At 31.7% G+C, this 16,580-nt stretch overlaps 1 protein-coding gene across 5 annotated transcripts in view; it reads right to left on the reverse strand.

The window, feature by feature from the left end:
* Window positions 1–16,580, reverse strand: part of LOC127288736 (protein expanded) — a 373,302-nt gene that overhangs the window by 313,928 nt on the left and 42,794 nt on the right. The window lies entirely within an intron of this gene.

A 16,580-nucleotide genomic window follows, 5' to 3' on the forward strand; every position in this document is an offset into this window, starting at 1 on the left:
TTTTACATGAATGGAACTACTTTTATAACCCTTTTGTAATTTAAGCATGTAACATAGTAACGATGTAGTTTTTTTGTTGAAGTGACATTAAAATACATTTTTTTTTTATTCGACTCATTGATAAAATTTTGAAAGTCTTTTCAGGTGTGTCAAGAATCTCTCCGATTTCAACAATGCCTATTTCTTCCGATTTAACAGGAGAATTAAAAACGTTTTTCGCACGTTTTAGATAAGACCCTTTTACAAAAAAATCTTTTACGTCTAATGTTTCTTTCTTGAGAGATTTAATTTCCGTTATTTGAAAAAACTTACCGTCCTCTAACTGAACAACATTGTTTGGATGTGAAATACCAATTTTGAACGTTTTCAATGTAACTTTTTGGTACGAAATCATGGTTTCATCGCTACAGCTTTGAATTTTTTCTGCATCACTAATTAGAGGAATACGCCTGATTTTTCCGCCGCCACATGCTTCAATTTCAGAAAATCGTCTGTATACTTGTGACACTACCCTGACTGGTGAACGTACTACAGATTTTATTTTTCCCAAGAAGTTTTCGAACGGAAATGCAGAATAATCAGACAACGGAGCTTGCATGAACTTCACATCTTGAGCGGCATGTATCGAGTTGTGGACGTTTATAACTTGAGATGTTTCTCCGTAATGTTTAGGCATTTCTGAGGCGAATTTTCGTGTCATTTCTTCTGCTTCATCCACTCGTTTCACGGCTAATTCTCTATCGTATAAAATTCTACAAGCACAGTGCAGGTTTAGAATGTGTCGATATTTGCTTGGAGAAAAAACTTTTTTAAAAATCAAAGGACCAGCGTACAGTAAAATGAACCTGTACTGTGTAGCCTTCCAATTCGTAAGATTATCCAAGGGAAAAGTTTTCCGCTGAAATTCTTCAGGTACACAAGAAGATAATTCATCTAACAGTTTAGATAGTAATTCTGCATTTCTCCAGTCAAGTTTATACTTTCTTTTTCCGGAAATCAAACTGTCCATGATTGCTTTCATATTTCCATCGCAAAACAAGTGCATACTGTCTAGTAGAACTGCTCTAACTGGATCAAGTTTTTTAATTAGTAAAAGAGGTGATGTTTCACCTGGATGGTGATGTTCTGGTTGCGTTTGGTTCTTGAATGACTTCATAGTTCGTAGCTTGGCATCAATATCCGCGTACACCCGCACTTTGCTTTTAGGATTATGTTTTTTTTTCTGTATAGTCTCTCCTTTGATTTCGCATCTTTCGCATGGATAATAGCCGGTGTGACCCTTGGTACATTTAAGATACGAACGCATAGGTGTGTCACAAGAAAGACCCTTTAATTCAAATTCGTACTTAGTGTTTTCTATTACAATATTCTTTTTGTGATATAATGACGCTTCCTGTACAAAGTCACTCATAAATTCATTAACACTGTTTGGTTTACTTCTTCCACTATGAAGTGCTACAATAAATGGAGGACAGTCGTAGTCAGGGTGCATTATTTGCATTAAAATTGGTGTCAGAACAACGTCTGATTTATTAAACAAAGGAAGGCCGTCAATGTTAACAAGTACATCTATTTTTTTCTCTTTAAAATCTGAATTTTTTAATCTAGTTGTCAATCCTGCCTTTATTCCTATGTAAAGGTACTCTCCAAAATCACCTTTCAGTGACAACATTTTTTGTACACTACCATTTGTTCGTTGCGTTTGTAGCAATGTCTCGGCACATTTAGGAAGTTCCCAATGACCTTCCGATCGTAATATTTTTAAAAGTTCCTCAAGAGCAACATGTGGAATATGTTTAATGTTTTTCGTTGCCCATGTTGCAATTTTGTCTCGAAAATTTGGTTTCCTGTCTATCAAAACAGGATTTTTATTAATAAATTGATCAAGTTCAGTTTCGTCAATCGCAATCGGTTCCGAATTATTTTCTGTTGCATTTTGAAAATTTTCAGTTAAACATTCAGAAAATGTTTCCGATTTATTTTTCATTAAATCTTCATCAATATTAAATGATTCAGAATAAGACACTTCCATTCGACATTCATCAGGTAATCTAAAATAATTAAACACATACAATTTTGATGATTGAAAACATTATCAAAATAAAAAATTGTTAAAATCGCTATTATTTACATTTTTATCAAGGCTTATTAGAATAAATATTAGTGATATACAAAATTGAAATTTAAAAAATATTGTAAGGTAACATAACATAACATTTAATAGCAATAAAAATTGCATTTTTATGAAGTATATTATATCAATGGCAAAACATTTTTGTGGCATAACCTTAAAATTAAACTTATTCTTTTTGTACAAAAATTACCAAATTTATCTAAACATATATTGCGTTATAAAAAACCTAATAGTTATACATACTTGCAATTAATTGCCGTTTCTTCACAAGACGGTAATAAAGTCTTATCTTCATGTTGATTTGATAAATCAACGGATTCGCAAATTTCATTGTTTCTCCTCTTTTCACATTTAGATAGAAATCTATATTTTTGTATCCTCTCATAATTCGATTTCGCTTTAATCATTTTATAAATCAATCGAACTTAACTTTTGACATTCCACTTGTAAGCAAATAATATCTCGCAAGAAAATTTATTGTTGTTTAGCACAACACGACAACAATCGTGTTTCTTTTGAGAAAAATAATTCTGTAATCCTTGATATACCGACCATCGATATACTCGGCTGCCAGTCATGCTGACTACATTCCCCGTAGTCGGCCCAACTGCGGTTTTCAAAGTCATGCCGACCATTCTCCCCCTAGTCGGCCCAACTGTGGCTGCCATAGTTTGGCCGACTATGGGGAAGAATGGTCGGCCCAACTATGGCAGCCAAGGTTGGACCGACCTTGGCTGCCAAGGTCGTACCGACCATTGTCCCCCATGGTCGGCCCAACTATGGCAGCCAAGGTTGGCCCAACTATGGCTGCCAAGGTTGTGCCAACCATTTTCCCCTTAGTCGGCCCAACTGTGGCTGCCATAGTTGGACCGACTATGGGGAAGAATGGTCGGCCCAACTATGGCAGCCACAGTTGGGCCAACCATGGCTGCCAAGGTTGTGCCGACCATTACCCCCATGGTCGGCCCAACTATGGCAGCCATGGTTGGCCCAACTGTGGCTGCCATAGTTGGACCGACCATTACCCCCCCTGGTCGGCCCAACTATGGCAGCCAAGGTTGGCCCAACTATGGCTGCCCAGGTTGTGCCGACCATAATCCCCCATAGTCGGCCCAACTATGGCTGCAATGGTCGGCCCAACTGTGACTGCCGACGTCGGCAGCCATAGTCGGCCCAACTTTGGGTGCAAATATTTACCATGGTCGGCCCAACTCTGGCTGCCGACCGGTCGGCAGCCAGAGTTGGGCCGACCATGGGCCGACGAACCAACTCTGGCGGCCGACCGAAATTCGCACCTGGGTAGAAATCTAATTTTTTTGTCCCGTATATTATATTCTACCTTACAATTTAAGAGACATATTCAAGAGACATTCGTTCCCTTACCTTACAATATCACATATTTATTACATACTTAATGTAAACTGTTTGTGAAGCTTTAAACTCGTTTTTCTCAAAACTACGTTTTTTAAGACGGTGACTACAATATCTGACAAACCGCTGAACCGATTTGGCTCAAATTTTAACACAAGCTCAACAACTACATTTTGTTGTCGTTGATCAAAGATTTTTTAATTAAAATTAAAATTCCTGAGCAGAAATTTTGCCATGGGCCTTGCATAGCACTTTCCAATTACCCATGTTTCTGGCGTGGGCCTGGCAAGGAAAACTGGCTTGGGCCAATTTAAGGGTGTAGTGGTTTGGCGAGGATTTGTCCTACTTAGAGCAAAACTTGCCAGGGCCATGAGAGGTTTTCTGTCAATTACTCTATATTTTGTTGCGCATAAAAATATTCTTCTCAATCAATAATATTTTTGTCAAAGAATTAAAAATTACTGATTTAAAAACATCTGTCATAGAATTTGTTAAAACTGATACAAATGTTACATCTGGCTATATTAACGTATAATTTTTTATCTCATGAATAAGAAAATATGTTCTCAAAAGTAATAATCTTTTGTAAACATTATATGGAGGATTAAATGTTGATTTTGAAAATTCTTCTGAAATTATATCTTTATAACACTCAATTTATCTAAAATACAAAAATCAACATAGAAACCCTCAATATAGTGTTTACTGCATTCCGCTATTGTTTGGGCTAATTGTTAATTAAATAATTTGATTAATAATAAATAGGAATTTTAATATTTTTATATAATAATAGATAAATTTCAAAAATTATAATTAAATAACATTTAATCCCTGGCGGATTGGGTAAACCGAGATGTAACCGAATTGGGTTACGATTCGGTTACGATTCGGTTACGTTTCGGTTCCTTGTAAAATATTGTCGTTAATCGACGAAATATGTTGTAAATAACTATTAGGAATGGTTAATATACATTTAGAGTGCTTATTTATGTAATAATAAGAATAAATTAAGATATAATTACTTCATAATAAGTGTTTAAAGTGTACAGTGCTTACAGTTGTTGAGTTACCATATATGTATATTACCATCAGCGGCAGCTGTGATACGCGCGTTAAACACTAGATGGCGTTGAAGATTACTTTGTGAATGAATTTCTAAAATTAAACCCTTGAGTGTCAAATGTGTAAGTGAATATATGTTTTAAAAAAATAGATCGATTAATTAAAACAACTTTTTTCATTTCTACAAATATAAAGAAAAATTTTTCTCAATAAAAAATTTTTTTTTCTCAATGACATGAGAAAAATTAATTGTGACACAAAAGAAACTTTTTTCCTCAATAAAATAAGAAATATTAATTTTGAAAAAAAAAATTTTTTCTGAATAAAAAAATTTCTTTTCTCAGTAAAAGGAGAAAGATTAATTTTGACAGAAAAAAAAATTATTTCATTAAAAAAATTTTTGTTCCTAATAAATTTTTTTTTATTTCTACAAATGAAAAAAGTTGTTTTAATTAATCGATCTATTTTTTTAATACTTATATTCACTAACACATTTGACACTCAAGGGTTTAATTTTAGAAATTCATTCACAAAGTAATCTTCAATGCCATCTAGTGTTTAACGCGCGTATCACAGCTGCTGCTGATGGTAATATACATATATGGTAACTCAACAACTGTATGCACTGTACACTTAAAACACTTATTATGAAGTAATTATATCTTAATTTATTCTTATTATTGCATAAATAAGCACTCTAAATGTCTATTAACCATTCCTAATAGTTATTTACAACATATTTCGTCGATTAACGACAATATTTTACATGGAACCAAAACGTAACTGAATCGTAACCCAATTCGGTTACATCTTTATTATTATATTATTATTATTATTATTTATTATATATATATATATACCCACACAGCACAACATCTTACACCAGGCCTACAGCAGGCTTACATGTAAGGTTTGTAAGGTAACATCGTAAGCCCATAGTAGACTTACAGTAAACCTAAAATGTCCGCCTTACAGTAAGCTTACATGGTAGGGTCGAGGTAAGCTTACATGGTAGGGTCGAGGTAAGCTTACACGGTGAGGTCGAGGTAAGCTTACACGGTAAGGTCGAGGTAAGCTTACATGGTAGGGTCGAGGTAAGCTTACATGGTAGGGTCGAGGTAAGCTTACATGGTAGGGTCGAGGTAAGCTTACACGGTAAGGTCGAGGTAAGCTTATGAGTAAAGGCTGTGGTAAGGTTATTATTAAGTTGTAAGGTTGAGGTAAGGTTGTGGTAAGCTTACAAGGTAAGTCAAGTTATATTCAAATAATAATATTAATAATAAATAAATATTCAATAAAAAAATTTTTCTTTTGCCTTATTCTATTTTGGGAACCTATCATTTCGCAGAAAGTTTTGAAAATAAATTTGGGAGGAGTAGGATTCGAACCCGGGACCAAAGTATATACCTAACAACCTAACCAACTGAGCTAAACGGGGAACTGACAATGAGAAAATTAATCTTGCTTTTAAGGAGTTGATTATCTTCTTGGTTCCACTTTAAAAGTAAGATTACTTTTCTCATTGTCAGTTCCCCGTTTAGCTCAGTTGGTTAGGTTGTTAGGTATATACTTCGGTCCCGGGTTCGAATCCTACTCCTCCCAAATTTGTTTTCAAAACTTTCTGCGAAATGATAGGTTCCCAAAATAGAATAAGGCAAAAGAAAAATTTTTTTATTGAATATTTATTTATTATTAATATTATTATTTGAATATAACTTGCCTTACCTTGTAAGCTTACCACAACCTTACCTCAACCTTACAACTTAATAATAACCTTACCACAGCCTTTACTCATAAGCTTACCTCGACCTTACCGTGTAAGCTTACCTCGACCTTACCGTGTAAGCTTACCTCGACCTTACCGTGTAAGCTTACCTCGACCCTACCATGTAAGCTTACCTCGACCCAACCATGTAAGCTTACCTCGACCTTACCGTGTAAGCTTACCTCGACCTTACCGTGTAAGCTTACCTCGACCCTACCATGTAAGCTTACCTCGACCCTACCATGTAAGCTTACTGTAAGGCGGACATTTTTGGTTTACTGTAAGTCTACTATGGGCTTACGATGTTACCTTACAAACCTTACATGTAAGCCTGCTGTAGGCCTGGTGTAAGATGTTGTGCTGTGTGGGTATATAATATTATATATATATATCTACCTATACAGTCGAATCTCCCATAAGTTAACTTCCCATAAGTTAATTTTCCCCTATCACGTACCCCCTCTACCTAAAAAACTTTAGTCATTACACATGCGCATAGTGGTGCCAAGATGGCTGACACATAAATAAACATAACCTCGTCTACAAACGTCTAATAAAAAATCAAGGTTTTTATAAAATTAAAAACGATAAGATAACTTGTTAAAAATTAAAGTTTTATGTACTTTTAAGACTCCACGAGACTGACTATTTTAAATGTACACAAATATGTTGAATTTGACAAACTGTCAAAAAAGATTTTTTAATTGAAAAAAATTTAATTAAAAAAATACTAATTTAAAAATTTTTTCGTAAATGGGAGGATATTTCTTTAATAGAATTACAGAAGGAGCATTGTTATAGTCCTGATCTCAACAATAACTGTGATCTTATTCTAGAACCTCAAAATAAAAAATCAAGGTTTTTATAAAATTAAAAACAATAAGATAACTTTTTAAAAATTAAAGTTTTATGTACTTTTAAGACTCCACGAGACTGACTACTTTTAATGTACATAAATATGTTGAATTTGACAAACTGTCAAAAAAAATTTTTAATTTTAAAAAAATACTAATTCAAAAAATCACAATATTCTATTTTATTTTTAAATAGGAAGTTAAAATATATATTTTCGTTATTTGAATTTAAAAATACAGTTTATTTGAATTATAATTATAATAAAAATTGATATCAATTTATGTTATTTTTAGTTCTCAAGTTAACATGTATGTCTACGATGTTTAAAAATGTTCTTCTAAAACGTGTAATTAACATCTTGTACCACTACCTAGAATAAAAACATTCGATTCATGTTTAAAAGAATTTTCTTTTTATTTAATTGAATTTTGTTTTTTTCTAATTTAATTATTAAATAATTGTTTCACTGATGTAGCTGCATCATTTACGAATATTAATTCCTTAATAATATTTCCAATTAACTCAAATAATATTTTATCATGAATAAAATTCCGTCCATGATTTATAAAATTAATAAAAGTAGTTAAAAGAATAATACAAGTATGTACCGACAATGTTTTTCACAGTCAACTAAACTTATATTAAATTAAATATTCAAACATTTCTAATAACTCATTTACTTCACAAGACTTCAAACATATATTTTGAAATTGACCGCCATGCGCAATAGGTCACTGCGCAACTATTTCTCCTTACGCGGCAATTCTCTCATAAGTTAACCCCCCACCAGAGTTAACTTATGGGAGATTCGACTGTATTACAAAAAGATATCGCCGCCAACGCCGCCGCCGCTGTTCCAAGACTCTGAATATAGCCGCAAGTCAAGAGAAGGGGGGTAGAAGAAAAGAGAGGGGGGGACTTACGGCTATATTCAGAGTCTTGAAACGATCTTAACCTTTAAATATGGGGTGGTGGGAGTATGTAGACACAAAATGTTGTTGACACAATAACTTTTGTAAATCGAAACAAATCGATTTGCAATTTTGCATACACAAAGTTAGTGTCAAAATACAGGTTAAGTTCGTTAGCCAGCCATTTTCATGAAAGAATGCAAAAACTGCAGGATTTTCAAAATTTTGAAATTTAAATTTTTTCAAAAAAACAATTTTTTCATTACACAGATTTATAGTTCAGGAAAAAGAAAAACAATTTTTTTAAATAAAATTTTTTGATTAAAATAAAATTGTAAAAGTTACAGTGGTTTAATTGTCGAAAAACATCTAAAAAACGCCAAAAAAAGACATTTTTCATGAAAAATTAAATTTTATTAATGGGGTGGAAAAATCAGTCCATAAAATAGACACATTCTCATAACAATAGACTCAGAAAACATGATACAAGTGAAAAAAATATCAATTTAGAAAAAACCACTCTATATACATATTATTTATATTTTTTTACACAAAAATCAGGCTTTCTGACTCAATTATCTTGTAATGTATTCATCTTGGCATAATGACCCAGAGACTTTTTTCTTCAAAATTTTATCAGCTACAACTTTTCCATTAAACATTTTTCTCTATCTCTTTACGTTTTTGAGATTTTAATAAAAAAAGCATTTATTTTTACATTCTCATCACATGAGAAGGTATTATAATTGGTCGAAAATTGACTTTTTTTATTTCCATGAAATCTTCACGTTTTGAGATGCCCTGAGTCGAAAAATCATGGTCCGGCGAAAGTGTCTGTATGTATGTATGTAGACATAAAATGTTGTTGACACAAAGTCGCAAACAAGTACACTTGCATGTACTTTGTTCCAATTCTTTTTACAGGTTCGTTTTCTGCTCTTGTACAAGATCACGCGAATGTGCAAGTACTTGAACTTGAACAAGAAAATGTACATGATCTTGTACAAGATTTTTCAACTGGGAATAGTATATAACCCTTACTTTTATGTATAACAAGTTTGAAGTAAATAAAATAAATTATTAAATTAAAAAAACTATTTGAAAAAAATAATGGAGATGTGATTCCGCATCATACATTCGAGCGTGAAACGCGAGTGCCATAATGAGAATGGTGTCCTTAAAGTTGAAGAACTTTAAGAAAATTAATCCTATATAATAATAATATAATTATTATATATTATTTTTATATTAAAAGATTATAATATAATATTAAATGTAGAGTCAGCATAACATTTGGAGCGCGTAACGCGACGGAGTGCTCTTCGCGCGCCCCAAGGCGCGCTCAAACTCGCGAGCGCAGTGAGCATGTGTCTGCCTCCCCGAAGGGGGAGCGGGCAGATTTTTTTTCAATGATTGATCATTGATGATATTAACAAATTAAGGATTTGAAATATATTTTACATCTATGTTTAATGTAAATGTTACGATTTTTGTTCTTAAGTTTCTTACTTTTGTATTTCGCGCTATTAAAGTATTGACAATAAATATTCTCTCTAAATCTGAATCAGTAGAAATTTTACTAATTCAATCAGTACTTTTTATTTTAACTGAATTTTCAGTTATTTTTTGAAATTTACTAATATAATTAGTGAATATGCAAGCAATAGAAAATAACTTATGTAAATCAGTAATTTGTATATAACATAACCTTTAAAATTAAGTAGATTTTGTGGCCGCCGCCATATATTTATATTACTGATTCAATCAGTAATGGATATTTTACTAATTGAATCAGTAAATTTCTACTAATTGTCAGTTGTTCAATTCTCGCTATGACAATTAGTAGATTTCTACTGCTAATCAGTAAAATATGACTGATTCAAATTTAGAGAGTTATTTTTCTTTGTGTTTCATTTCAGCAATGCTTTATAGTTTATACAATATTATTCAATGACAGATATATGTATATAAGCAATCCCGTTTGAAACACAGAAACCTAACTAGTATATGTGCATACACGCATTAACACATGCATAGTACTTTAGTTCTGATGTTGGTGGTAGATGATGCTATTTTTCGCCATCTACTCTCTAAATTTGAATCAGCGATAAGTATACCACTGTTACCAATTAGTGTATATACGCTGAAAAATCAGTGAATTTTCACTAATTTATCAGTGCATATACGCTGGTTGGAATAAGTGGTATACTTATAGCTGAGAATCAGCGAGATTTCGATGATTCAAATTTAGAGAGTATTTTCCATTGAGTTAACCGGGCCTGTTCAATGATTTTGGGTTAGTATGCAAGTTTTTGCGTCGAGCTCTTTTCACAATTTTTTTCAAATTTTCTCGCTCGGGATTTAACATAAAACACCTTTGCATCTTCTCGACCGCAAAAATACAAACCCGTCATAAATAAGTTTATTCCCCACTATTTTTGCCATTTTCTAATAAACTATTAATTTTGAAATAAATGATTGACGAGAACAATAACGAAAAACACTAATAAACTAATAATTTTGAAATACATAATGAAAGTACATTAACGAGAAATTTACATCTTACATTTGTCACGAATAACAATTATGACTGTTATTAGGGTAATAAACTTGCGAAAAAAATGACAATCGGTAAAAATGAAATTCGGTAAATTGGATTCGGTACACATGCATTCGGTAAAACGGCATTAGAAAAAAAATTTCGGTAAAAAAAACAATTCGGTAAAATGTACGGTAATCCATTTTATTACAAATATATATTTGTACACTGAGAAAAATAATAATGTAATGTTAACAAAATAATTTGGTGGAGCACTTTTAGTTAAGATTACAAAAATTTAGTTGACATAACAGTAACGAAAGAAGCAATCAATCGAGAAATTTAGTTGGCTGTACCAAAAATTTCGTTCAAGCTTTTGCTTCTGTTAACTGAATAATTTGGTTCTCCAAACCAAACCGTCTGAATGCTCAATTGCGCATGCGCTGTTCTCGTAAATATGGCTTATTTCTCTGTTTACGGATGTCACACGTTAACCATGCTTCGCTCTTCGTGTCGTCCAGTTTTATTCAAGTGTTTTCGGGATTTTTATGTGTTTCAGAAATTCGGTAAAAAAGTGTGTGTAGTGATGCATATCGAACAGAGAGAATAAAGCTTGTTAAAAGAACGGAAGTTTTTCTCCAGCCTGTATACTTTATGAAAATAATTTACACTCACATTGTCACTAGGATTCTTAGTGTAGTGGTCAGCGTTCTTGATTTGCGTTGCGTAGTCTGAGAGTTCGATCCCCAGTAGTGTTAGGTTTTTCCGCAATAGAAATTAATTTAAGTAGACATAGGGTGGTAGGTAATATAAAGCGAAAAGAATAAAAGAGGATAACAAAAGTGATAAAATTAAGTGAAAAATAAAAAATATAAGTGTGAGCCAAAAAATAATTTGGTTGAGAAAAGAAAAAAATTTTTTTCATTTAACTAAATTTTTTGTTTGCTTAAAAACAATAAGTTAGTTGTGCAAAACAAAAAATTTGGTAGACCGAACAAAATGATTCAACGAAAAAATTTAGTAGCCCGAACAAAATGATTCAACGAAAAAATTTAGTAGCCCGAACCAAACGGATTAGTTGCACATATATCAAATAAAAAATTTGGTTTGGAGAACCAAACTTCAGTAGATGATACCAAACAGTTTTCTCAGTGTAGATTTAGATACATGAATAAAAATAGAGGTAATAATTAAATTTGTTTATGTTTTTCCTGATTGGAATTGAATTGAATATGTGTCCTGACGCGGTGAAAGGGACCTTATGGTCCAATTGCAAATTGTACTTTAAATGTTCATAATAAAAAATGAATTGAACAAAATAATTTCTAATTTTAGGAAATCAAATTATTTGAGTTGCTCTTTCATTTCCAAAAACTAGAAATTATTTTGTTCAATTCATTTTTAGGGTTTCGTGGCCCATGGCCGAAAGCCTTATAGTTTCACTTTGGCGTCCGTCTGTCCGTAGTATATTTTAGGGCACCACAGCTCCCAAAATCAAATTTTAGGGCACAGATTTCAAATTAAAATTTTGGGGCACCACAGATCCCAAATTAAAATTTTGGGGCCCCACAGATCCCATATTAAACTTTTGGGGCACCACAGATCCCAAATTCGAATTTTGGGCAAACATAGCTTCCAAATTCGAATTTTGGGGCACCACAGATCCCAAATTCAAATTTTTGGGCCCCACAGATCCCAAATTCGAATTTTGGGCAAACATAGCTTCCAAATTCGAATTTTGGGGCACCACAGATCTAAAATCTCCATTTACTGAATGGACATTTTCCCGAATGGACATTACATAAATGGACATTACATGTCCCATTAGTTAACATGCCCCTACAATTGACATGTCCCAGTAGTTGACCTGTCTCAGTAATTGACATGTCCCAATAGTTGACATGTCGCAATAGTTGACATGTCCATATAGTTGACATGTCCAAGAGTTGACATGTCTTAATAGTGGACATTATCGAATGGACATTTTACCTAATGTTTTAGGTAAATTTATAAAATAAATTTTATTATTTATTTTTAAATTATTTATTTTTGATTTATTTTTTTTTAATTAAAATTTAAAGCGCCACGAAACCCTAGACGTAGGCGCAATTGCGCCTAGTTCTTTTCCTATTTTTTATTATGAACATTCAAAAGTACAATTTGCTATTGTACCATAAGGTTTCTTTCACCGCGTAAGGACACATATATTTATATTCCGAAAACTAGCAATTTTGGAAAAAAGCGTGCCTCCCCTTAACTTTTATAGTTTTGGAGCAAGGGTGTTCAAACTTAGTATACATACGTATTTTTGCGAGTAGATTAAAGGAAAAGTATAGCGAACCCAATTGGAATTCGATTGCATATAGTTATATTCGAAAAACTCAAAATTTCTGAAAAAAGCGTGTCCCCCGTCTTAACTTTTACAGTTTTGGAGCTAAGAAGCTGAAACTTGGTACACATTTAATTTAACGTGTATATTTCAAGAAAAATATAGCTAAACCTTTTGAAATTGACTTAAATATTGCTTCGCTGCAAAAACTCAAAATTCTCGAAAAAACTAAAAAATTCCTTTTTATCTGAACTTTAATAATTTTTTAGCCAACCATCTTAAACTTTGTACATATATATGCACTTCACGGTGCGCCAGAAGAAAGTTGAAATAAAAATGTAATGTTCCCTCAAAATTCCTTTTCATGATAATTTGTAGATGTGTTGGGAGTATTTTAATAAAGATTTAAAATCCTTTTACGTAGCCGATTTAAAAAAATTGATTTGGATCGAAAAAATAGTGTTTTTTTGGTATTAAAATGTTATTTTATGCATAAATGTAATGTTAAATGTGACAGAATTACTTTTACATTCTGTAATAAACATCTTTTATTCGTACTTCAGAATATGTTTGACATTCTCGTAGAAAGGATTAATTTAATTAACCCTTTATCTTCAAGAAAAGACTTTTAAGGGGAGAGACCGGTGAAATTCCAACTCATCGAAATTAATATTCTTAAGGGGTGTCAATTTTTTTTGAAAAAATTGAATTTTTTTTTAAACTCCACACGATCGGTTGTTCAGAATCATGAAAAAAGTCTATAAAAAAATCAGCAATGAAAAATAATAACAATTGCGACAGAAGTTAAAATTTTTAGTTTTTAGAAATTTCAAGTTTCATTAAAAAAATTATTAATGAATTAAATGTTTTTCAGTTTCCCATAATATATTACAGTTTTAAATATTCAATATTGTCAGAAAAAATGGACAACCTTAAACAGCCTTAATTTCGAAAGGTTAAAATTTCTGCGGTCTCTCCCCTTAAAAAGAAACTTTGATATAACTAGAAACTTGCACAAACTTCTTATTGTTTTCCTTTAGTTAATAGAAGACTTTTATAGATTATATTAATTTTCCGCTTTTGTCATTACAATAATGCATAAAATAACATGATAACACAAAAGAAACTTTTTTTTCATTCAAAATTAATTTTTTTTAAATCGGCTACGTGAAAAGATTTTAAAATATACATTAAAATACTCACAACACATCCATAAATTATAAGGAAAAGGAATTTTGAGGGAACATTACATTTTTATTTAAACTTCCTTCAGGCGCACCGTGACTTGTTTGATATTGTGACCTGTAAAAATACTTTGGGGTAATGGGAGAATCGTGTCAGCCAGCAGAGTTTCGTTACCTCGATATGAATTTTCTTAGTTCTTTGAAAATTGAAAAAGATTCATTTATAAAATTTGATATTGTTGCATATTTGATTGCGAAGAATCCATATTTGTGTTTTATTGTCTAAAACGTGTTATTATTGGATATTTTAATACTAAAGAATCTGTAGGAAAAAGTGGGGAAAAACCGTGTACCTTTTTGTAATTCTGATCGGTTTACGAAGAATCTATCAAACAAATTAGTTCAAGTCTCGTTGAAAATTCTTCTTTGAACGTTAGAGAATGAGAAAATAAGGTCGATGGCATGAAAAAAATTTTTTGACCAATTTAAACCAGGCTTTTCAAAAAAATGCAAAGTATCAAGAAACTAGGGTACATCATGGAATATTCCTTAACTTCTTATTCAATTATTATTATATATCACTTACATTAAGGAGCCGTTCATAAACCACGTGGACACATTTGGGGGGGGTGTAGTAAAAGTCCACGGTTGTCCACAAGGGAAGGGGGGTGTTGGAGCAATTGTCAACGTGGACCTTCAAACAAAATAAAAAATTGGTCAAGTACGAGTTACAGTCGCTTACCTAGGGTTCCATTCACGATTATTTAAATTTAATTTTAAATATTTAAATATAATATTTTAAAGGGGTTGGCTATATTTTTCGTGAAATAAAATATGTGTACCAAGTTGCAGCTTCTTAGCTCCAAAACTGTAAAAGTTAAAGCGGGGAAGGATACGTTTGTTCCGAAATTTCGAGTTTTTGTACTATAACTATATTAAATTCAAGTCCAAACGGGTTCGCTATAATATTCCTGTAATCTACTCGCAAGAATACGTATGTATACCAAATTTGAGCCCAATCGGTTAAAATGGCTAGATTTTAGGGGGGGACAGGATTTTGTGGACGGACATAAGTGAAACCATAAGGGTTCCGTGTCGGTTCACTGCGTGAACGGAACCCTCAAAACCACTGAAAACCGTCTGAGTGATTGCTGGCATATTTTTAAAAAATCTAGCTTAAATTTCCCTATGTCGATTTTTTTTAATTTAATTTTATAAATTTATTTGATTTCAGATGAGCCCGATTTCCATATTGTTGGTCACCGCAAATCATATTTTTTAAAAGGACATCACTTTGACAGGATATAACTTTAAAAATATGGAATATTTTTAACTTTTTTTTTGAAATTCATGTTGCACCACATCTAAAATCCGTAAAAAAAGACGGAAAGCAAAATTCAGTATCAGGAAAAATTTCGGCTTAATTAGGGCTCCAAGTTTCTAAAAAAAATTTCTTCTATACTCAAATTTTAAAAAAATAACAAAAGGACAAAATTTTAACTTTCAAAACAAAATTTGAAATACTGCGCTAATATAAATTATAAACATTTTTATTTGTTTTTATTTAAGGAAAAAGATAATGATATTAGAGATAATAAAAACACAGAAATAAGTTATACTCTATTGAAAAAATTAACATTTCAACAATAAAAGGTTTACAGGTCCAGTCAAAATTATTAATTAATAACATTATCTCAGCAGGAAGAAGGGCAAAACATATATTCATTTTTAATTGCACACCTGTATACGGGTAATTCTCTCAAAAAGAACAAACTATTTGTGCACAATTTTTGGACGCGAGGTTTTTGTTAAAAAATAATAACATTAATTTCAATTAATAAACATTCTCCCAGCCATACGATAAAATTCAACAAATTTTTATGGGATCACTAAAGAAAATTTCAAAAAAATGACAAACAACTGAATTATTGAATGAAAACTAGTGTTAAAACTCAGTTTTTATTCAATATTTCAGTTATTTTACCTTTTTTTAAAATTTTCTTTAGTGGTCCGATTGAAAATTGTTAAATCCTAACATATATATGGCTGACAGAATTTTAAATAATTTCAATTAATTTTCATATTTTTTAACAAAATATCTTAAAAGCGTAATTTATCCTTTTTGAGAAAATCACCCATACATATTCGAATCTTTTCAGAATATAAGCGTGTACGCATGATAGTTAAAATTCTTATATAAATTGAAAAAGGTTTATGAAAGGATAATTATAATTCAATTTTAATTTTTGGATACATTCATTTAAATTATTGTTAAATTTTGTTCTTCTTGACATCCTAATAAAGAAGGCTCAATTAATGTTAACCTCAAAAACAAATTAACACTAAAATCGTAGTATCGAGAAAAAATACAACGACGAAAAAATTTTTTAACATAAATAAATAACCAAAAGTTTATGTAAATCGTAAAAA

This window comes from Leptopilina boulardi, unplaced genomic scaffold (genome assembly GCF_019393585.1).
Source record: "Leptopilina boulardi isolate dan_hultmark-lab unplaced genomic scaffold, ZJU_Lbou_2.1 LbouV2_393, whole genome shotgun sequence".
Taxonomy (NCBI): domain Eukaryota; kingdom Metazoa; phylum Arthropoda; class Insecta; order Hymenoptera; family Figitidae; genus Leptopilina; species Leptopilina boulardi.